We start from the raw sequence: 22,790 nt of genomic DNA on the forward strand, positions 1-22,790 counted from the left end.
ATTTCTTGACCTTGACCTTATGTAGGAGACATCCTATGCCTCCCAGAAGTGCACTACCCTCTTGTCTCCCAAGCTAAATGCTTTAGGGGTTCACCTTAACAAGACTGCATGAATCCTAACATTGTGATGGAATGGTTACATGGGCAATTTGGTTGGTTGCCAGGCCCTGCCTTGTGTATATGCTGCTGGCTGCTCTTTATCAGGGCGTGGTCATGGAGTAGCTGGTTGCAGAACTGTAAGGGGTTCCTGAGCTATACCGCTGGCCCATTGGTAGGCAGAGTTGAGGTTCTGAAGACTCTGGGGCTGTTGCCCACCTGTTAGCAGGTGAAGCTAGATTCTGAGGCCAGTGCCAAACTATTGACAGACAGAAATGGCTCTTGGACTCCAACTACAGGGCCCAGCTATCCCAGAGCTTGTTTCAGATCATTGTTGGGGGAGGAGAGAATTCCTGGCACACTTGGCTATGGAGTCTGGGGTGTCCTGAATATTATATTGGTCTGCCAGTGGGCATGGTCAGGGCCCAAATGGTCCCAGAGTAAGGTCTCATCTGCTGTTGGTGTGCTGGATCTGCAGGCTGAAGGATTGTACTTTCTTGCATCTGGTGTCTACCCCTTGGTGAGTGAGGTTAGTCTAGAGGCTAGTGAAGACTTCCTAGAGGAAAGGGCCTGTTTCTGCCCACTGGTTGACACAGCATATCTTGGAGAATGTGAAGAGGTGACTGTGGACTCAGAACATCTTTAGGCAGCCTGTTTGCTGATGGGTAGGTTTATATCTCCATCCAGATAATTGTTTGGCCTGATATATCCCAGCACTGGTGCCTACATGTTTTTGTTTGGGCCCAGGTCTTGGTGTTAATGAGCCAAGATGGCAGATACTAGCAGCAGTCTTCATGGGGTTGAATGTTCCCAAATATGTCTTACATCAGTGTCCATGTCCCCAGCATGAGCTGTAGCCTCCCACCTCTCCAGGAGACACTCCAAGAGAAGCAAGTAGGACTGGTCCAGACTCCAATCAAATTACTACTCTTGCCCTGGGTCCTGCTTCATGGGAGATTTTGTGTGTGCCATTAAAAGGGAAATCTCCACTTCCCTTGGTCCCATGGGGCTTCTGCAATTAAGTCCCACTGGCCTTCAAACCCAAATGTTCTGCAGACTTATCTTGCTGGTGCCTGATCCCCTGGCTGGGGAGCCTGATATGGGATTCAGAACTCTCATTTCTGTGGGAAAAACTCTGCAGTATAATTGCTGTCCAGTCTGCAATACCCAGGAGGCATTGCATTTAATTATATTGTGAGTCTGCCTCTTCGACCCATCTTGCTATGGTTCCTTCTTTATGTCTTTAGTTGTAGAATTTTTCTGATAGATTTCAGTCTTTTTCATCAATGGTTGTTCCTTAGATAGTTGTGATTTGGGTGTGTGATAAGAGGAAGTGAGTTCAGCTCTCTCTACTCCACCATCATGGCTGCTCCTACAGGTCTCTGTTCATGGTCATGGAAAGTTGAGAGGTTCAGAGAGGCTGTGTCTCCCATGCTGCAGTCAGGGCTGTGGCTGCCCTGTTGGCAATTCCTCAACACCACTTCCAGGAATTTTTAAAATTAACATTATGAGGGAATAATTGTAACAGGATGGTATTGGTGTTAGACTTGACAGACTGGCAATTAGAACAGTATAAAAGCCAAAACCAGAGACCAGTATAGATTAAAATTATGAGCAGTTAGATTTAGAAATATTGCTCATAGGTTCACTTGTTCATAAGTCCAAAGTGATTATGAGGGTAATGTTTAAGATGGCTGCCCCCAGTATGTTCTCACCAAATTAGGTTGGGGTGTAGTCTTTCGGTGCCTTAAATCCAGGCATACCATTCAGCTTCTTGTTGCTTCTCATGCATTGGCTCAGCCTTTTGGAAAGCTTATCAGTTTTGTGGAAGCTATAAAGCTTCCCAGTGAAGGCAGCTCTCTTCTTAAAGATCTCTTAATGAGTCCTAAAGACCCTCAGCAGCTAAAATAATCTTACCTGCTATCTCACTGCTCCCTTTGATGTGCTGATTTGGATACAAACAAAACAGTCTACATAAATGAAGCAGTTTATTTTTTCAGTGTTATAAATTAAAGGAAAAAAGGTAGATATTTATTTAAACCCACAATTATTTCCCGTTGTGGAATTAAAAGTAATAGGAGAAATCACAAATAATGACTGAAACATGAAACAAGGCATAAGTAGTGTACTTTCAACTGAAATTAACAGCATATACAATTACTTAATTAGCTTAGATAATAAGAAATTTTATTGCTTCATGAGTGGAATCCAGAGAGAGCACATTGCAGAGCATTGACATAGTCCAGTGAGCCCAGCTCCTTTTCTTTATGATTAGTATATCTTCACCACCTTTGTTGGCTACATCCTTCAACAAACTCCTCTTGTGTTAGCAAGATGAACAGAGTAGTTCAACATTTCACGTCTGTAAGCCTTCTTAGCTTGAATCCCCCAGAGAGCAAAGGCTATTTGCTACCATTATATTAGAAAGCATAACTCAGGAGAAGCAGGAGTGAGGGAAAATTAAAGTGAGGCAACAATGGAGGGAGAGTCAATTGTCAAATTAACTTCTGTCTGGTATCAAGCCTCACAGATGGCTTGACTTTATCATACGCTTGACCCACTAAGAGGTTACAGAAACATTTATATCTCAGGAATGGCCTTCCAGACAGAAGGCAAGAAAAGAATTCATCTGCCACTTTTCTCAAGAGTCAAAGGATTACCCAACATAGGGAAAATTCCTCTGAACTTCCAGGTTGTACACATGTGTTATCCAGCATGTCCCAAGTCATCTGTGCTTCAACACTAAGACGGAAGACTTGGAGCATAAGGAAAATGAGATGTACACAGTGCAAAACTGTCAGATTTGTAGCCATATGAGGTTGGTCAGAATCTGCATAGACATGGTTACCTCAGAGGATACTAATATAAGAATAACTGGCCTTTGCCCCAAGATTAGAATTAATAGAAGGACTTGTCCTCAACTTGATAAAGGGAATCTACAAATATGTATCTAGTAAATATATAGCTGAGACCATCCATTATCATCACTTTGACATTATGCTAGAGATTCTAGTCAGTGAAATATAGCAAGAAAAAAATACATCTGAATTAGAAAGGATGACATAAAACTATCATTATTTGCATAAAATAGAATCATTTGTGTAAAAAATGTGATGATTTACACAAAATTATTAGAATCAATAAGTAAATTTACCAAGGTGGTAGAGTAAAAAGTCAATATACAAAAATCAGTTGTATTTATATACACAAGCAACAGTCAGAAACTTAGGTTTAAAAAATAATGTCATTTATAATACCATAAAAATAGTTAAGCAGTAATCTGATTCCCAAAAAGTGGAAGACCAATACACAGAAAATTGCAAATCATTTCTGTGAGAAAATAAAGGTCTAAATAAATGGAACAATATGCATTGTTAATATGCCAGAAGATTCAGTATTGTTAAGATGTCAATTATTTTCATATTGACTTCTAAATTTAACACAATTCCAATCAAAATACCAGCAGTCTTTTTTTTTTTTTTGGTAGGAATTGGCAAGAGGCTTCTAAAACATCTAAGAAAATGCAAAGCACTTTGAAAAAGAAAATTTTTGGCAGACTAACACCACCTGATTTCAATACTTATTTTAAATCTATATTAATCTAGACTATATGGTTTTGGTTTTAAGAGACACACAAGGCCAACAGAAGCAGAGAGAGACCCACTTGTATATGGAATACTTATTTTGGATAGAGATGCAAAGACAACTAAATGGAAAAAAAAAAAGATCATTTTTCAATTATAGCACTGGGACAATTAGATTTACATATTTTTAAAAGGAAATAAAGAAAAACATATCTTCAATCAACACTTTGGAATTCTGAGCTACAAAAATTAAGGTAATGGATCCAGACAAATATAAAGTCTAAAATCACAAAACTTACAGAAGAAAATATAGGTGAAAACCATTAGAGACTTTCAGTTTCAGCTCCTATATGTAAAGAAGCTGGAATGAATCACTTTTCCCCTTAATACAAGAAAAGGTAGACAAACTGAATATAAAGGGCTTTTCTTGAACCCATCAGAGACCTGAAAATTGCAGGGTAAATTGCCACCTCAGAATCTGGAAAGACAGTCATATCTCAAGTGTTACAGTTGAGAACTGCTTTCCTGGAATAGGAAGCCATGAGACCCATAAATTAGTAAGACTGCTTACATGGTAATTTGGATGAACTGTTGAAGGCTGAGTGTGAACTAGTGTGGGAATAAAAAACTCCCGAGGGCTCCAGTTATGGGGAAAGCCCTCATACTTTTATGACCTTTCCAGCCAGGAATTCTACCAGGTTCTCATGGTAAATATTCTCTGAAAATATTCTCTCATGGCTCCATCAGTTCTCCACATAACCCCAGGACTCTGCCTTCTTAAACCTAGAGGTTCCTTGATGTGAATGGATTCCCAGTCACTTTCTTTGCTGGGACAATCCTCTATAGTCACTTGTGAGAAGCTTTTAGAGAGTTTTCACAAACTATTATTGCCCACTACAGCACTTATTAGGCTGTTGTACCAAAGAATTGTTGTTTTAAAGAACATAGATTACTCCAGAAGTTAGCTCATCATCCAGGAACATTCTCCATTCCTTTCTCTTTAAAAACATATTTATTTATTCATTTATTTGGCTGTGCTGGGTCTAGTTGCATTATGGGAACTCTTAGTTGTGGCATGTGGGATCTTGTTCCCTGCTCAAGGAACCTGGGCCTGCTGCACTGAGAGAAGGGAGTCCTAGCCACTGGATCACCAGGAAAGTCCCTCATTCTCTTTTATCTTAAAATGTTTTAGTCTACTTTGGTAACTGTGGCAGAAACATGAAAAGCCTAAGCCATGACCTATATGAACCAATAATCGAGGACTAGAGGAAATTTAGAATGGTTCTGTGGTGACTGGGTAGACAGACAACCTCAAAGTTTAAATAGACATGCAACTCAAATTTAAATATAATCTTGAAAAAAAGGAATGGAAGGAATGTTAAACAGAATAAGGTTAAGTGTCTTCTACCAACCCCAAAAGAATGGGATTCACAACTGGAGTTAAATTAAGTTGTGAAACAATAATGATATTTATTTTGAGATCTAAAGTTGCAAACTGAGATTTACATTCCCTAGGATATTCTTAGGATAAAACAGTACTGTTGCTTACTTGGGGCTGGGTAGGTCTAAGCAATGGGGCATTGGGAGATCCCTAGATCAACTAGTATGTTTCTGGCATTAATGGGTGGCTGCAAAGTGCCCCAAAGAAAATGAGGTCACCTGATGATGCTGCCACAGAAAAACATCAATGACTCAGGACAAAACTAGCATTTCCAAATCCCTCCTTCCATATTTTCTGATAACTACTCTCCTTCCCCAATCTCTACTTCTGGTAAAACATTATTATTATTATTATTTCTGGTGACAAGAAGGTTTTAATTTTGTGAAAAATGTTTATTTTTGTGACAGTATTATATATCCTTTTGAGTCAAGTTTGAATCATTTCATGCCAGCAAGTATTATAAAGTCAGTAAAATTTCCCAAAGGGCCTATGAGACAGAGTAGGCTCCTGTTTTTCTACGTTGCATTGAGACTTGAGGGTATCTGTGGCTACTGTAGAAAGTGCCCGGTCTCTGCTGATAGGGTTATCTCCCAACTCATCAAGGACAGAGCTGTGCAATGGCAATCCAGGCTCATTTCTTCTTATGCCAAGTGAATCTTCAGAGCAGTTTCCTTTGACATGTGAGACTTATGTCAAAAGTTTATAGGATACATACATATCCTGGAGACATCAGTCTTCCAAGTTAGGAGGGTATAAGTTAGAGGTTACTAGAAATTAAATATTTGGGTATTGCTACAATCTAGAGGTCCTTATAGAACAGATGTAAATTGTTGAAGATGATAGAAGATGGAACCACTGTTGGTAGACCAAGGATATAGTCTGAAGGAGGTATAACAAAGGTAAAACATAGCAGGCAACCAAAAGTAGTCTTATATCTTGCCTTGATCCCCTGCTTCCCATTCTGACAATGCCCACAGGCAAGAATTTACAGAATCTTTGGGTATTTGCTCAATGATGATTGCCACTAATTCATACTGGTCACTGATCCTGATCCAAATTATATCCTATGTCTAGTAACTGTGTTATCATCTTTTCCTCTTATGTCTAAATCTCTGCTTTGATAACTTATCTGCAAGCTGGGGTCCTCTAGGACTGTAATCTAGTATGTTCCTAGAACTACCTGCCTTTGTCCCTGTATTCCAGCTTCTTGTCACAGGCCCTGGACTAGTACATCTATCATAGGGCCTTCTAGATACAAATCCCTCCTACTATAACATCTTTACTTTCATCTCCTCCCCAAATTTTCTGCTCCTAAGAATTGCCTAGAATTTGACTTAGAGTCTTTGTTCTAGAGCCTTCCTGACTGCTTGGCCCCACAGTAAGGAAATGCCTTGTCACCATGCCTTGAAACATCCCTTCCTTCCCCTGCCAATCCTGCCTAGGATAGAGTGTGGGACTAATCAGACCTGGGGAGTTCCCAAAGTATAGAGATCAAATAAGAGCCAGGAATCAAAGTCATTTTGACAACTGAGAGTTCAGGACACTACACTGTGTCAGATGGCAAAGCAAAGGCAAGGGAAATGAGGAATGAGCTATTTGAATGGAGAAGAAAATGGCAACACATTGTATTCTTGAAGGAAAATCCCATGAACAGAGGAGCCTACAGGCTATGGTCCATAGCGTTGCAAAGAGTCAGACATGACTGAGTGACTGAGCACACAGCACAGCAAAGAGTGACTAAAAGTAGAGATACCTCTTCCTCCAGGCCTCCTATTGGATGATTTTCTAGTTTGAACTCTGTTCCAAACAAGGCAGTTATGTGTTTTCTCTTAGGATGTGAGTTTGTGACTCAGTTTCCAGGGCAAAAGCCAACCCATCGTTCTGAGGCAGAAACAGATGATTTACATAAGGAACTGATAAGCAGATTAAGCTAGATGTGCTCTGTGATAAAAAAATACTGAAAAATATTACAGAAGTATGCTTAAAGGTTATGAGCTTGTGCTCTGTAGTAGAATGACTTGAATTCAAAGCTAGACTTAACAATTATGAATACTGTAACTCTGAGCAAAGCTCTCAGGCTCAGTTTCTTTTTAGATGGAATAAAACTAATAATACAACCTGCCTCATAGTGTTCTTGTGAGAGTTGAATGAAATAATGCATAAAAGCCCTTGGAAACAATCCTGGCACACTATTTATGTGCCAGTAAGTGTTGTCTTTCTTGTTGATAGAAAATAAGTCTGCAAGTCAAATGCAAGAGAATTTAGCCTGTGGAGAAACTGTCATCAATAGATAAACTGAGGTTATTGTAGGTATGAGGCATTAGAGCAGTATGATTGAGACCCAGGTCTTATACTCACACCTCAGTTGTTTTACTAGCCGTGAGACACTGGCCTTGTAAAGTAACCTCTCTGAATTTGACTTCCTACACCTGCAAGGAAGGTATACTTCAAGTAGATGTCAAGATAAAAACACACGAAATGCTTAAGCCATGCCTGGTCCTCAGTAATTGCCCCATTAAGAGATAACAGCCTTTCAATTTAAGTTAAATAAGCCAGGCACAGAAAGAGATATAGCATGATCCCACCTATATGTGGTATTTGAAAGAGTCAAATTCATAGAATCAAAGAGTGAAATGGTGGTTCCCAGAGACCCAAGGGAGGGGGGAAGTGGGGAGTTACTAATCAACAGGCATACAGTCTCAGTGAAGCAAGATGAATAAACTAGAGATCTGGATACAACCTTGCCCCGATAGTCAACAATCATGTAGTCTACACTGAGAAGCTTTGTTCAGAGGGTCGCACTTGTGTTCTTACCATTACAAAATAAAACTTAATAAGTAAAGAAGATGACAGCAGAAAAAAAGAAGTGCCAATTGTCATTAATGAAGCCATTAATCTAGGTGTGGAGGGCTCAAGGCCTTGGCTTAGAGTGGTGAGAACGGAGGTGAAGGCGCAACTCTTAACAAGTAAACGGAAAGCCAAGAGTGCGCATGTGCGCTGGCAGTGCCGCCCCTTCGTTCATATTTAGGTGAGCCCTGTTTCTCAGCCGTCTGAGGAGTGTCATCTCCTGGCTCAGGAAAACACTCCAAAAGCACGAAGGCTGAGGTGAGGGCACTGTTTCCCCAGGATGCAGATGATGCCTGGGTCGGGAGCAGAGCTCAGGTTTATAATATGAATTTGAAAATCAGGAAAACCTTTTCAGGTGTTATAAGAATAATTTATAATGAGCAGATTTTCTGTTTAACAGCATTATTTGCACACAAAGTGGCTTGTATAGTTGCCTGGCAACCATTTGTTGACCTTTCTTCAGCAGGCTAAACATTATTCTTGTTTATACAACAATTTCTCTGCAAACTCTTTCTTTAGATGTTGCTTCAGGAAGCAGGAAATCAAACTAGAAAAGTTTGCAAATCCATTTTTGCAAGACAGACAAATGAGCATTGGCACTTTGTGTTGAAACAGACCTCAAGCTTCAAATGGTACAAGTTTCCAAATGGTACTATAAACTCCTGAAGGAGACAATTAAAAACATAATTTCCTTGTCCCTACTCCCAGGCTGAATGGAACAGAAATTCTGGGTGGGTTTAATAGTCTGCATTTTTACCAGCTGCCTCAGCTTATTAGCATAAACACTTGGGTTTGGGAATCAACATTTCAGGTTACTCCCTTTGGAATTTCTGCACTGAATCAATGACCAAGTTGGTCAACTGGTTTAACTCCCAATTTGTGATAAAGATGGGCTGTGGCAGTGTCATGAAGTTCACCAGAATTCATATCTTTGTTCCTCCGGGGCCAATGTCTTCCCATTGCTTGCAGCTCAGTGAGAACCAGACATCTTCCTACCAATTCTGTGGCACAAAGGAAGTACATCCTGCCAGCCCAGCTTGTATAAAAAGCATCTACTAAGAGACACTTTCACACAACCCTCAGTGTATCACCTAATTTTTCAACCAAGATATGAAGGTATTCTTATTATTCAACTTTCAGATACAATGAAAGTCACATTCAGAAGTAGTAACTAATTTTCCCAAGTCCTCCAAGCTCAGAACTGCAGGGCCAGGATTACAACAAGGTGCACTTTCTGCTACTTCGTGTGGCATTGCTCAGTTGTGTCCGACTCTTTGGGACCCCATGGAATTCTCCAGGCCAGAATACTGGAGTGGGTAGCCTTTCCCTTCTCCAGGGGATCTTCCCAACCCAGGGATCGAACGCAGGTCTCCCACATTGCAGGCAGATTCCTTACCAGCTGAGCCACAAGGGAAGCCCAACAATACTGGAGTGGGTAGCCTATCCCTTTTCCAGTGGATCTTCTCTACCCAGGAATCGAACTGGGGTCTTCTACATTGCAGGCGGATTCTTTACCAGCTGAGCCACAAGGGAAGCTCCACTTTGAGTGAGTCCCTCATTCCCCACTGATAGCTCAGTTGGTAAAGAATCCACCTGCAATGCAGGAGACCAGGGTTCGATTCCTGGGTTGGGAAGATCCACTGGAGAAGGGATAGGCTACCCACTCCAGTATTCTGGCCTGGAGAATTCCATGGACTGTATAGACCATAGGGTTGCAAAAGTCGGACATGACTGAGTGACTTTCACTTTCCCTCTCTCCAGGTAGGACACTTTGGCTATCACTGACAAGGTATAAAGAAATAGAGCATCCTCCTTGTGCTAAGGGGCTTATAGCTTAATGAGGAGACAGGAGAGCAGTGCCTTCTCTCCCGACTGGCAGGCAGCTCCATCTCCTCTGAGTCTCCCTCCCCTTGGATTATGTCTTTTTAAGGCACATTCTAACCAGATTCCTGGTCTGATCCCAATCCTTTTCCCCAGCAGACCAAGTTCCTTGTGTGGGTAGAGGCTGTGACCTGTTTGGAGTCATGCTCAAAGCTGTTGCTGTCTGTCACCCCACTCTTGGTGCCTGATCCATAGTCTCACTCATATTTTGCGTGAGGTAAAGATGTGTTGTGTGAGAGGAAAAATAAAATGGAAGCATATGAATTAAGGAATCTCAGAGCTGAATCAGAAAGATATGATGCAATGTAAGGTATCTCTTGACCTGTTGTCCTTTCCAAGAGCCCTGGAAGAATCAGAATGCCTAAGGAGGAATTTATACAAACGTATACACTCATTTTCACACTTGTTTTAAAATACCTTGGCTAGTAGGACAAATTCTAAGTCGTATCCCCAAGGGAATTGGATATACTTTAAGTACTGAATTAAATGACATAATCTGGTCCTCATGTTCAGGCCTGGCTATTTCTTAGGGACCTCAGTCAGGGTCCTCCTTTGTCTCCATGAACCAGGTCCTTTAGGGTGAAACTCCAGGACTTTGTCCAAACACCTTCCTTCTCAACACTGAAAGTCCAGGAACCTGTTCATATTAGTGGCATGAGACCTGGGAGTTTCAAGCATACACGTGGAATCTGCCCATCCAGGGAGTTAATTTAGGTAGTAATTGGGAAAAACAAGATGGAAAAACCCATGAACAGATCTGGAAACCATATCTTGCCTCTGGGGAAACTGGGGGTATTTATTCTGGATAAAAGGAGACCTAAGAGGAGTGAGGACAGCTGCTTTGGTGCACTTGATAGACTGTCATGGGAAGAAGGCAGAGCACGAAAGGAGGAATTATGATCTGTGTGTACAGATAAAGCTTGTCTATTGAGGAGTTCCAGTTCACTGGGGGCATCCATCCCTATGCTATGACTTTGTATTTTTCCAGTCTCGGCTTTCAACTATGCATCTCTGAAACCCTCCTTCCTGCAAGGTAAGTAGGGGACAGCTTGTGCTAATCCTAGAATTATTTTTTCACTTTTGATTAGTGAAATGTATACTAGTACAGTTTTTTTCTCTTTCTTTTTTCTTAGCATACTTGAAGATGTGGTATCAGACATATATTCAAAACATTTTTTAGTTTTATTGAATTAACCATATTTAAAGAATGTAATTTGATATGTTTTCACATATGTATGTATTTGTTAAGTGATCACCAATATCAAGATAGTAAAGGTATTCATCACCCCCAAAAGTTTTCTGGTGCTCCCTTGCAATCTGTCTCTCCCATGGTCATTTCTTCCCTCACCCTATCCTCAGGCAATCAGTGACCTTCTTTCTGTCACTATGAATTTCTTTCTATATCCTATTATTCCAGTATTCTTGCCTGGAGAATCTCATGGACAGAAGAGCCTGGCGGGCTACAGTCCATGGGATCGCAAGAGTTGGACACAACTTAGTGACTAAACCAACCATTATTTTTGTAAATGTGATTATAGTGTATGCACTCTTTTTTTTTGGTCTAGATCCTTTAACGTACTTCACATAATTATTTCGAAATTCATCTATGTTGTTGTATGTCTCAGAAATCTATTCCTTTCTATGGCATTGTATGGCTATGGCACAATCTACTTACCTATTTTTCCTGTTGACAGAAGCTGCTTTGAGCACCCATGTACTAATCTTTGCTATAAACATATACTTTTATGCTTTTTATTTCCCTTGAGTGAATAGTTAGGATTGGGATGGTTGGATCATATAGTAGGTGGTGTTTAATTTTCTAAGAAACACTAAACTCTTCGAAAGTGCGTGCATCATTTTCCATCCATATAGGAATATAGACAACTTCTAGATCTTTCACATCTGTCAATACTGGATTTTAAGTTTTAGTTTTTCTAAGAGTGTATAGTGGCATCCAAATGTGGTTTTTATTTTTCTTTCCCTAAAGGGTCTCTTTTCATATGTTTATTTCAAAATGTTTAATCTTCTTGGTCAAAAGTTTGTTGAGATGTTTCACTCATTTTTATTGGGTTGTTTGTTTTCTTATTATCACATTTTGAGAGTTCTTTATATATTCTGGATAAAAGTCCTTTACTGGATGTATAATTTGTCAATATTTAGACCCTGTCAGGGACTTGTGTTTTCAAATAAGTTGTAACCTATTTGTGGGCCTCTCAAAAAGTAAGTAAAATAGAAATGTATTGTTTTGTTGATTTTTTTCAGTTAAACAATTCTCTTACCGTTTTCTTAACAGTGTCTTTTGCAAAAATTTTAATTTTGAGAAAGCCCAATTTATTAATTTCTTCTTTTTATGCATCATGTTTTTATGTCATACCTAAAAAAATTTTTCCTAACTCAGGAACATAAATTTCCAGTTTTTTTCTAGACATTTTATTCTTTTAGGATTTACATTTAGTCTATGATTTATTTTGAATTAATATTTGCAAATGATGTAAGTATATATTCAAGTTCACTTTTTTATGCATATGTATATCCAATTGTTCCAGCACCTTTTGTAGGAAAGATTCTTTCTATATTGAATTTTGTAACTTTGAAGAAAATAAGTTGCCCATATATGTGGCAATTTATTTCTGGACTCTTTTCTATTCATCAGTATATGTATCTATCTTTATGCCAATAGCACATTGTTTTAATCACTATAGCTTTATAATAAGTCTTAAAATCAGGTAGTGTTAGCCATCCAATTTCGTTCTTTTTCAAAGTTGTCCTGGTTCTTGTAGGTTCTCTGTATTGCCATAGGAATTTTAGAATCAGTTTGCCAATTTCTACAAAAGTCCTAGTGAGATTTTGATGGCAATTGCATTGAATCTAGAGAATTTGAGAAAATTGCTACCCCATGAACACATTTATTTAGGCCTTTTAAAATTTCTTTCAGGAATCTTTAATAGTTTTTAGTGTGTAAATTTTGCACACATTTTGTCAAAATTTCCCCAATATTTTATGTTTCTGATACTATTTTAAGTGGTTCTTTTCTAGTTGAGACTGGGGATGGGAAGAGGAGGTGGGGTTTATTGAGGGGGAGCCATCCGTGGCCTCTCAGAAAGCCCCTAGGGGAGACGTCCAGCTGCAACTGTTCACAGTGAGCAGGGACTGTGGCTGTCGCCACAATCCAGGACAACCGGAAAAGCTCCAAAGCACATTGGAGCACAGAAATTACGGAGAGAGAGGATCCTATCAAATATTCCAAGGAACTTCTTATTGATCAGAGAGAGGGTCACGAAAAAGATTGACTCAGGTACTGAATGAAATGGGAATAAGAAATTCTTATTTGTTCTGTGGAGAAAGTAATTTCTATATTTGAGACACAAATTCAACATTAAAACTGAATTGTAATGGAGTAGACTAACATGATAGGATACAATAAGATACAATAGAGTATGTAGTATCAATTGATCCACCTACTGTAGTCAGCGTTTCCAGAAATTTGTGTTTCATTCTCATTCTCTTCCTCTGTCACTGAATCACATGTATACACTATTTTGCAATGTAAGATGGAAGTCTTCTTACAGATTTTGTAACAGTTAAAAGAACTTTGAAGCTCCTGAACTAAAGGACCTTCACTCTCTAAAGCTGCAATTCTCTGAAGTGCAGGAGACACTACTCAGTAAGGGAAGGTTTTAGAGCTGTTGCTAATAGTCCTTTAGATTCTCCCTCTAAGTCAGAATCTACTTTGAGTTTGTCAACCTTAAGGTAATTTTGAGCAATATCTCTTAAAACAAACTGCTACTTTTGCAGAACAGTGGAGAAACATGAATATAGATAACCTGAGGGTGCTCTGTGCCCCAACTCACTGGGCCTGATCCAGAGGAGTGGAGCTGATATCTTCTCCCAACAGAGGAGTGCATGCCATATGATTTACCACCCGGCAATCAAAAGACATGATGCAAATGAACTTATTTACAAAACAGAAACAGACTCATAGACTTAGAGAACAAACGTATGGTTTCCATGGGAAGAAGGGAGGGAAGGGACATTTATGAAGTTTGGGATGGACAGGGACACCCTGTTATATTTAAAATGGATAACCAACAAGGACATACTGTATAACATAGGGTACTCTGCTCAATGTTAGGTAGAAGTGTAGATGGGACGGAGTTTGGGGGAGAAGGCATATACGTATATGTATGGCTGAATCCCTTTGCTGCCCACCTGAAACTATCACAACATTGTTAATTGACTATGTTGTTGTTCATTCACCCAGGGGTGTCAGACTCTGTAACCCCATGGACTGTAGCACACCAGGCTTCCCTGTCCCTCACCATCTCCCAGAGTTTTCCCAAGTTCATGGTCATTGTATTGGTGATGCCATTCAGCCATCTTATCCTCTGATGTTCTCTTCTCCTTCTGCCCTCAGTCTTACCCAGCATCAGTGACTTTTCCAATGAGTCATCTGTGTGCATCAGATACCGAAATACTGGAGCTTCAGCTTTAGCATCAGTCTTTCCAGTGAATATTCAGGATTGATCTCCCTTAAGATTGGCTGATTAGATCTGCTTGCTCTCCAAGGGACTTTCAATAGTCTTCTCCAGGACCACAGTTCAAAGGCATCAATTAACTATACTGCAATACAAAAAATGGTCAGTTTTCATTCCAATCCCAAAGAAAGGCAATGCCAAAGAAGGCTCAACCTACTGTACAGTTACACTCATCTCACACACTAATAAAGCAATACTCAAAATTCTCCAAGCCAGGCTTCAACAGTACATGAACTGTGAACTTCCAGATGTTCAAGCTGGATTTAGAAAAGGCAGGGAAACCAGAGATCATATTGCCAACATGTGTTGGATCATCGAAAAAGCAAGAGAGTTCCAGAAAAACGTTTATTTCTGCTTTATTGACTATGCCAAAGCCTTTGACTGTGTGGATCACCATAAACTGTAGAAAATCCTTAAAGAGATGGGAATACCAGACCACATGACCTGCCTCTTGAGAAATCTGTATGCAGGTCAGGAAGCAACAGTTAGAACCAGACATGGAACAACAGACTGGTCCAAATAGGAAAAGGAGTATGTCAAGGCTGTATATTGTCACCCTGCTTATTTAACTTATATGCAGAGTACGTCATGAGAAATGCTGGGCTGGATGAAGCACAAGCTAGAATAAAGATTACCAGGAGAAATAGCAATAACCTCAGATAGGCAGATGACACTACCCTTATGGCAGAAAGTGAAGAAGAACTAAAGAACCTCTTGATGAAAGTGAAAGAGGAGAGTGAAAAAGTTGGCTTAAAACTCAACATTTAGAAAACTAAGATCATGGCATCTGGTCCCATCACTTCATGGCAAGTGGATAGGGAAACAGTGACTGACTTTATTTTGGGGGGCTCCAAAATCACTGCAGATAGTGACTGCAGCCATGAAATTAAAAGACGCTTACTCCTTGGAAGGAAAGTTATGACCAACCTAGACAGCATATTACAAAATAGACACATTACTTTGCCAACAAAGGTCCATCTAGTCAAAGCTATGGGTTTTCCAGTAGTCATGAATGGATGTGAGAGTTGGACTATAAAGAAAGCTGAGCAGCAAAGAATTGATGCTTTTGAACTGTGGTGTTGGAGAAGACTCTTGAGAGTCCCTTGGACTGCAAGGAGATCCAACCAGTCCATCCTAAAGGAAATCAATCCTGAATATTTATTGAAAGGACTGATGCTGAAGCTGAAACTCCAATACTTTGGCCACCTGATTCGAAGAACTGATTTATTGGAAAAGACCTAGATGCTGGGAAAGTTTGAAGGCGGGAGGAGAAGGGGACGACAGAGGATGAGACAGTTGGATGGCATCACCGACTCAATGGAAATGAGTTTGAGTAAACTCCAGGAGTTGGTGATGGACAGGGAGGCCTGGTGTGCTGCAGTCCATGGAGTCTCAAAGAGTCAGACACAACTGATAGACTGAACTGAACTGAACTGCAATACAAACAAAAATTTAATAAAAATAAGTAAAATAGATAACTAACAAAGAGCTTCTGTACAGCATAGGGAATTCTCAATATTCTGTAATAACCTAAATGGGAATAGAGTTTGAAAAAGAATAGATAGCAATATATGTATATGTACAAATGAATCACTCTGCTGGACAACTGAATCAAGCACAATATTGTTAGTCCACTATATTCCAATATAAAATAAATGTGTGGTTAATTCTCTAGTGCCTCATAAGTTGTCATCACTGTTCTTAATCTGTGTTTCAGCTCCTGAAACAAGAAGCTTCTTGGCAAACAAAACTAATATCCCTAAATAAATCACAGACCAAAACAACTTATTAATAAGGGCTATGCTTCAAGTGATTAGATCTGGTAGACAGAGTGCCTGAAGAACTATGCACAGGATGTGGTGACCAAAATCATCCACAAGAAAAAGAAATGAAGGAGGCAAAGTGGTTGTCTTGAGGAGACCTTACAAATAGCTGAGAAAAGAAGAGAAGTGAAAAGCAAAAGAGAAAGGGAAAGATATATCCAACTGAAAGCAGAGTTCCAAAGAAGAGCAAGGAGAGATAAGAAAATCTTAAGTGAACAATGCAAAGAAATAGAGGAAAACAAAAGAATAGGAAAGACTAGCGATCTCTTCAAGAAAATTGGAGGTACCAAGGGAATATTTCATGCAAAGATGGTCACAATAAACGACAGAAACAGCAAGGACCTAACAGAAGCAGAAGAGATTAACAAGAGGTGGCAAGAATACAAAGAAGAACTGTACAAAAAATGTCTTAGTACAGAAGATTGAGCAGAGTTCCCTGTGCTATATAGAAGATCTTTGTTAGTTGTCTATTTTTTTTTCTTTTTGCACGAAAATAGTTCATTTATTCAAATGTTCTCCAGCACAAGGAGCTTTATAATATTCTTCTGGGCACACACACAAAAAATGTGGTAAAGGTGGAATTGACAGACTTTCTACATCATGGATGACCATGATGGTGTGGTCACTCACCTAGAGCAAGACATCCTGGAGTGTGAAGTCAGGTGGGACTTAGGAAGCATTGCTACAAACAAAGCTAGTGGAGGTGAGGGAATTCCAGCCAAGCTATATCAAATCCTAAAAGATGATGCTGTTAAAATGCTGCACTTTATATACCAGAAAATTTGGAAGACTTGGCAGTGGCCAGAGGACTGGAATGGTCAGATTTCATTCCAGTTCCAAAGAAAGGCAATGCCAAAGAATATTCAGACTACCATACTCATTTCACACATTAGCAAGGTAATGCTCAAAATCCTTCAAACTAGGCTTCAACAGTATGTGATCATAAATATAAAAGGAGTTCAGAGAAAACAGAGAAGGAATGAGCAAATGGGGAGGTCTTCTCTGGTAGAGTTCTACTAATGATGAATGATGGTGTGGCTTTAGACACCCAGAAAGAAATGCAGAGCATTCCAGAGTCAGAAAATACTAGTTTATGAATTTGATGTTTCACATAGGTTTTGTTCTCTACCGTGTACCCACTCCAGAAAAAAAAAAAAGAAAAAAAGGCCTATTATGTGCTCCAACTAATTTTCTAATCTGGGAGTGAATCCAGTGCCATAAAGAGAGAGTTTTCATTATATCTAAGTGTCTGATCACATATTAGATTATTGATTACCTTTCTCATTCAGCTATTCTATTCCTAAAACCTTTGGCATGCAGCAATAATCTGATTCTCTACAGATAATAATCATGATAAACAAAAGACCTTCCACCTACCCCCAAATTTTCTCCAATTGTAGGGAAAAAGTAAGAGAGGTAAGAATCTATGGATATGAACCAATAATAATCAAGCTAGCAGGTTCCATACACAAGGAAAATATTCAAGGTCATAAAAGGTCAGAGTGAGGACGAGTATAGTCAAGAAAGACATCCTTGAAGAGGTTGGTGTTTATGTTTGTGACAGTCCTGTGGGTCCTTCTCAGCAGTGACTCAGCAAATTGATTTTAGAAGCCTCTGGCACTCACATCCCGCTGATGGGTTTGTAACGAAAATGCTGACGCACTGCTGCTCAGTTGCACTGGGACTGTTGAGCAGCACTACAGAATCGAGTGCGTCATTTCCCCTGAACAATGCATCTCATTCATTGCTTGAAGTGTGACCATTCATGTTGAAAATGAAATTCTGCAGAGTGATCTGCTTGGGAAATTACTCAGAGCTACTCACTTAAAGATCTTGCTATCTTTTGTGGTCTTCAATTAAGGCTCACAAGAACCTCTTGAGGGTAAATTGGTGCCAATCTAAGCACTGAGAGTAGAAGAAAAAGTAATGAAAACCCAAAGCTTGTACGAACTTTCAAAAGTCATCTCTAAGGACTCGAGGGAGCAGCTAAAATTGATTGTAACCTGAACATCTAGAATATTGGTGTAAAAGAAAGAACCATGGACTTGAAATTAGGAAACATTGGTGCTAGTCTGGATTCTGCCTTTAGCTCACTGGATGCTGTGAGATAATATAGAGATATACACATTATTAGACTAAGAAGGAATAACCTAGTCTAAACACTTTTTGTTAAAAAAAAAATAGAAAAACATAAGGCATACAAAGAAAAAAATCTAATAATATCTGGGTTTCTATCATCTCTAATTAAGCCTGAAATTTAATATTTGCATTATCTCTTTTTTAATATACAAATAATTAATATATCATAGGTAAGGTGAGTCTTCTGGGACCCCTCACCCAACATACAACCACTATCATGAATTTAATGAGTTTGATTCTTTGTCTGTTTAAAGCATTCTGTAGATTTGATTACATATATGTTATTAGACATTTTATGTAATAGGCATCAGTGCTATATACGAAGTATTATTCTGAAACTTGCTTCCCCATATATATTTGGATTTTATTTCTGCTACCTTATTGTGTGTTCTCTTTATGCTACTTTAGGTTTACTTCTATCTCCCTCTTTATTAGCAGTCTTTATTGGACTGATATAATTTTCTTTCTTTTGCTCTTTTCCTTCATATACTATTTGGCAAGGCACACAGTTTATTTCTTTTCTTTTAGTGGTTATCTTTAAATTTTCAACATACATATTCTATTACTAATTTTCTAATAAAGTATACATGAAGGATCTTAGTGTACCTCATGCTCCTTAGTTCCATAGCTCCTAATCCCAGTTTTCATACTGTTGATGTCTAGAATTTTAATTCCAACATGTTTTAAACACAAAAGAAATTTATCTTCTTTATTATTTACAGTAAGCATCTATGTGTTTTTATCATCACTGTATTCAACTTTTTTGCTCACCAACTTTCTTGAATCCCACTCCTTAGTTCTGAATTTATTATTCTTTTTGATGAATTATAGCCTTTAATAATTCTTGCAGTGAGGATCTGATAGTAATAAACTTAGTCCTTAAATGTCTAAAGATGTCTCCATTTCACATTTACTCTTGAAGGCATAACATTCTATATTCACAATTATTTTCCCATGACACTTTGAATGAATTCTTTTATTAATGAAAAAATGAGCTGTCAAACAGATGCTGTTCTTTTTAGGTAATTTATCTCTTCTCGTGGGTTTTACAGCCTATGTGTGGACTATATTTTTTATTTCTCTTGCTGCGTACAACATGGGTCTCCCTAATTGACAGACTCTTTTGGAAACTTTGGAAATTTTCAGCCATTATTTAGCTCTTTTAGACCCTCTCCCTAATTCTTTATATTTTCCTTATGAAATTCTTATTAGGTTTATATTGATACTTCTTAGCCTTCAGCTCGGTTTCTCTTTTATTTACTATCACTTTATCTCTTTGCTTCCATACTAGGAAATTTCCTCAATTCTATCTTTCATGTTGCAATTTCTTTGCTTGTGTTAGCCTAGTATTGGACCTACTCTCGAGTTTCCCATTCTCCTCTCTTATTTCTTTGAGAATTTGAAGGATATTGAATTTTAAGGAACTTTTTAGATTTCTTTCATCATTTCTTTTTCCTAGAATTGGAATCCACCCAGTTTTTTGGTTTCACTCATCTCTTGAAAAATTCCCTCCTGCACCCTTTTCCGGAAGCCATCTCATGACGGCCTCAGCCTGTGCCTCTCGTGCCGTCTGGACCCACAGGAGGTCTGAGCTCCACTCTCAGTGTGTGTCCAAGTAACAGCCTGGAAATCAGGCTCACATGAGAAACTTGACTCTGGCGGCAGGCTTTGGGAAAGGATGATATTTCTAGAAGCCACCTGGACAGACAAGATGGGATATTCCAATTTCTATCACAGCCTGAGCTCATTCTGGAGCACACGTTCCCATTTGAGGACTTTAGGTGGATCATCCACATACAACAAGTCTCATCCCATTGGTGACCATGAGACTTCAGCCTCTGCCTATACCTGTAATTTCCTTTCCTTTTTGGTCCTTGGCTTTTTTTTCTTAATATTTAATACACTTCTGTATTTATTTTTAAATAAATAAATTTATTATATCCTATGTATTTGGAGTTGGACGGGGGTTGTATTATACAGGAACTTTCCTCTACCATGGAAATTTCCTTCATTTTTCAAACAGGGAAACTTAACCCCAGAAAAGTTAGCCAGCTTGCTCAATTCACAGCCTAATTATTGCCAATATGTAGATTATAAAGCTCTTTTCCACCTTGAATACATCATATACTGTCTCTTTACCTCAAGATTTTTGATGTTCAAAATGCAGAGTAGTGCCTACCTTGCCTTTTTCAATTTATTATTAAAGGAATTGACATTGCAAATACATGTGAAAGTATTTTGAAAATAAAACATTTAGTCTCATTAATATTTTCATTTTTAAAGTTCTATTGTGATGGAAATTATAATGTCAATATACATTGCTAAAAAATTACTTCTGAGTTTTCCACTATAGAATTTCCTTTTTTCATATTTGAATACCATCCTCAAAGTTAATTAAATAAAAGAACTCTTGGATGGAAGTTGATGTGCTATGGTAAATTTATGGAGACTAGGGACAAATGTTATTTTCATATATTTAGCAAACATTTTTTGAATACCAGTCTATACATGCACCTAGGTGTTGCCTGGGAAGTAGTAGGTAGATGTTTTTTAAAAAATAAATAAGCTTTTTATTTTTTAAAAGAGTTTTAGATTTATAGAAAAATTGCAAAGGTAGAATTCCCATATATCCTACACACATTTCTCCCATCATTAACATCTAATGCCAGTATAGTACATTTGTCACAATTAATGAACCAATATTGATCCATCATTATACTTGTATTCAGACTTCCTTAGTTTTGACTTTTTTTCTTTAGGATACAATCCAGGACACCACATTACATTTACTTATCATGTCTTCTTAGGTTCCTCTTCCCTGTGACAAAAAGTCAGACTTTACATTTTTGACCTTGACATCTTTGAAGGCTACTGGTCAGGAACTTTGCAGAATGTCTCTTAATTGGAATTTGTCTGATGTTTTTCTCATGATTAGAGTGGGAATGTGAGTGTCCCACTTTTGGAGAAAGATTACAGAGGTAAAGTGCCATTCTCATCACTTTATATCAAGTGTACATGAAATCAAGATGACATCATTTTTGATATCTCAGATAATATTTGTAAGATTTATCAACTGGAAAAGTACTCTTCGTACCTTGTTCATATGTTACTCATGAGCCCTTGTTCATGCCTCAAGACGGCATACACTATGAGCAGCCCACACTTGAAGAGTGGAGAGTTATGTTCTACCTTCTAAGGGGCTGAGTATCCACATAAGTTGTGTGGAACTGTTCTGCATGGGTGATTTGTCTATTCCGTACATTTATGCATTCATTTATGAGGTTGGTGAAAAAGTAATTTCAGTTTTGGACTGTGAATTTTCAATCATTATAACTAGGCTCAAACACATCTTTATTAATCAAAATAGGAACCATTACATTCAACACATTTTTGCCAAAGAGAAATATTAATAAGTCAGTTTACTCCTGTAGCATAAAAACCTTTGTTTCAGGATTAGAGGAACTCTTGGAAAGTTTTTTCTGACTACTTCTGGTTGTGGAAGCATTTTCCCTGCAAAAAGTTGTCAAGATATTGAAGAAGTGGTAGTTGATGAGAGGTCAGGTGAGTATGGTGGATGAGGCAAAACTTCGCAGCCTAATTTGTTCAACTTTTGAAGCCTTCATGTGTGATGTGTGATTGGGCATTGTTGTGGAGAACTGGGCCCTTTCTGTTGACCAGTTCTGGCTGTAGGTGTTGCAGTTTTCTGAGCATCTCATTGATTTACTGAGCTACTTTCAGATGTAATGGTTTCACTGGGATTCAGAAAGCTGTGGTTGACCAGACCAGAAGCAGACCACCAAACAACGACCATGACCTTTTTTGGTGGAAGTTGGGCTTTGGGAAATGCTTTGGAGCTTCTTCTCAGTCCAGCCACTGAGTTGGTCATTGCCAGTTGTTATTTGAAATCCACATTTGGTTGCACATCACAATCCGATCAAGAAACGGTTTGTTGCTGTCGCATAGAATAAGAGAAGATGACACTTTAAAATGATAATTTTTTTGATTTGCAGTCAGCAAATACTTACTAAGTATGAAAGGGTTCAGAACATGCCACTTCAGAATATGCCACTTGGGCATATTGATTATTTTGAGCTAAAACATTTGAGAGACAACAAATGCAAGAAGGGCTCTATAAGTTTTTGTGTCTACCAGTTTCATCAAGTCTTCATTTTCCTTCTATTTTTAAAAGCTGTGAAATTCTCTAGGCTTGTCTTGTATATTTCCTGCCCCAATTCTAGAATCGGCCACATCTCCAAGGGGCCCTGGTTCCCTTTAGTAAGGGGATTATTGACTAAAAGAAAATGTTGCATTGAATCTAACATGACTAGACATTGTTTTCTTCTTTCATCCACTTATAAAATATTTGATACTTTTCCCTCTGTCAGTCTGGCAGGAATGCTGAGATTAAAATGAATGGCCTCATAAAGCCATTAGATTTCTTTGAA

General features: G+C 38.6%; 1 long non-coding RNA gene across 1 annotated transcript; it reads left to right on the top strand.

The window, feature by feature from the left end:
• The first annotated feature begins 202 nt into the window (after positions 1 to 202).
• LOC122425642 lies at positions 203 to 22,067 on the top strand. The gene is made up of 3 exons (XR_006264939.1): positions 203 to 217; positions 7,557 to 7,560; positions 22,000 to 22,067. It is a non-coding gene; the product is annotated as an uncharacterized LOC122425642 (long non-coding RNA).
• The last annotated feature ends 723 nt before the right edge of the window (positions 22,068 to 22,790 follow it).

The sequence above is a fragment of the Cervus canadensis genome, chromosome 23 (assembly GCF_019320065.1).
Source record: "Cervus canadensis isolate Bull #8, Minnesota chromosome 23, ASM1932006v1, whole genome shotgun sequence".
NCBI classification, from domain to species: Eukaryota; Metazoa; Chordata; class Mammalia; order Artiodactyla; family Cervidae; genus Cervus; species Cervus canadensis.